General features: G+C 43.4%; 1 protein-coding gene across 1 annotated transcript in view; it reads left to right on the plus strand.

Moving 5' to 3' along the window:
* The first annotated feature begins 244 nt into the window (after positions 1-244).
* The window catches only part of USP12 (ubiquitin specific peptidase 12), a 42965-nt gene continuing 41361 nt past the window's right edge, over positions 245-1848 (plus strand). Inside the window, exon 1 of the mRNA XM_007471449.1 lies at positions 245-320. The gene's annotated coding sequence lies outside the window, so the exon portion shown is untranslated. The remainder of the gene's footprint in view (positions 321-1848) is intronic.

Below are 1848 nucleotides of genomic sequence, written 5' to 3' on the forward strand. Positions count from 1 at the left end.
GACGCGGAGGCTCAGCGGCCATGGCTCACGGGCCCAGCCGCTCCGCGGCATGTGGGATCCTCCCGGACCGGGGCACAAACCCGCCTCCCCTGCGTCGGCAGGCGGACTCTCAGCCACTGCGCCACCAGGGAAGCCCCAACAAGAAAATTATTTTAGGGGTTTCTCTGTAATGTGTATATAATTGTGACAGTATTGGGAAAATACTGTAAATACTAAGATTTCTGTTTTTCATTTTATAGGGCGCCAATGCCTCGGCATTAGAGAAAGAGATTGGTCCAGAACAGTTTCCAGTCAACGAGCACTATTTTGGATTAGTCAATGTAAGTATCCGCTGATACGTGACCTTCAGATTATGCTTGGAACTAGTGTTAAGAATGATGAATGCAGTTCATAATTTATTAAAGGAAATTTGTTCCTTTGTATCAGTAGACTTAATGCCAAGAAACGTGACTTGGAGTTTCAAAATTAATTCTAATGGGAGGGAAACAACATTGCCTGAAGTCTTTTTTAAAATTTATTATTTATTTTTTATTATTATTACTTTTGGCTGTGTTGGGTCTCCGTGGCGGTGTGCGGGCTTCTCACGGTGGTGGCTTCTCTTGTTGCAGAGCCCGGGCTCTAGGTGCACAGGCTTCAGTAGTTGTGGCTCATGGGCTCTCTAGAGCACAGGCTCAGTAGTTGTGGCACAAGGGCTTAGTTGCTCTGCGGCACGTGGGATCTTCCTGGACCAGGCTCGAACCCGTGTCCCCTGCATCGGCAGGCGGATTCTTAACCACTGCGCCACCAGGCAAGTCCCCATTGCCTGAAGTCTTAAGAGTCTTGGAACAGTTTCTAACTTGTCAGCCTGATTTTTTTTCCTATTTTGTGTCAGAATTTTCTCATAACCAAAATTTCATATGGCCTAGGCCAAATGATCTCTTTGATTCTTTGAGAATTATTTACGTGTCTAAATATAAGTGGTCCAAATGTACAGATATAAATGTAGTTTTGTAAATGCCCCCATGTGTCTATAGCGTCTTTGTCAGTTTGCTTCTGGCGTTGTCCCAGTGGTATAGATTTAAAAGTGTGAAATATAAGAAAAAAACATAGCCTTGCCCTTGTGGAGGTAGGTAATCACTGTAATTATACATTATTAAAACTTTGGAAGAACTTTGTTTAGAATTTTTAACTCTTTTCCTGAATCATGAGAAAACACCACAAATCTTTGTTATATAGTTGTCATGGTAGTTTATGTTGTACTGTACTGTTAGGTGGATCCATGGTGAGTGTTTTAAAATATGTGTGTTGGTGATAATACAGGTAAGAAAGTAAGTTATGTTGAACAGATTGGTGTGTTACTGAGTATTAGCACGTCATTATGTACAGATAGATTCCTTGGGCAATTTGAGGAGGGCAGTTGCAGTGGTATGTGTGTCTTGCCTTGCTTGGGGACCCTTCTCTGTCTGCGCTGGGCATAAGCTAGTAATACAGGGTCAGCAGTGCCCACCCTCCTCCTCTTCCCCTCCCTAGAGGAGGCCACTCATTAGTCCTCGGGCTATTTTTTCTGGAATGTATCCTTACAGCCTAAATAAGGTACTTATACTGCCATTAAAAAAAAAAAACAAACTACTGACTTCCTGTTTTGGCAGATAAGAAACTTCACTCTCTTTTCTCACCATCCCTGCCCAACTTCACTTTCCCCCGTTCTCCCAATATGGAATTAATCATTGCTTTATTTTTCCATGTCCTGAACTTTCATTTATTCTTCCCAAGCCTTCAGCAGAACTAAAGAAAGCCAAAAAGACCTTCTTAATATCCGTTTCCACTGAGTCGTGCCTGTCAGGTACCACCCAGCCCCCCCCCCCCCCC

The sequence above is a fragment of the Lipotes vexillifer genome, unplaced genomic scaffold (assembly GCF_000442215.2).
Source record: "Lipotes vexillifer unplaced genomic scaffold, Lipotes_vexillifer_v1.1 scaffold543, whole genome shotgun sequence".
Lineage (NCBI taxonomy): Eukaryota > Metazoa > Chordata > Mammalia > Artiodactyla > Lipotidae > Lipotes > Lipotes vexillifer.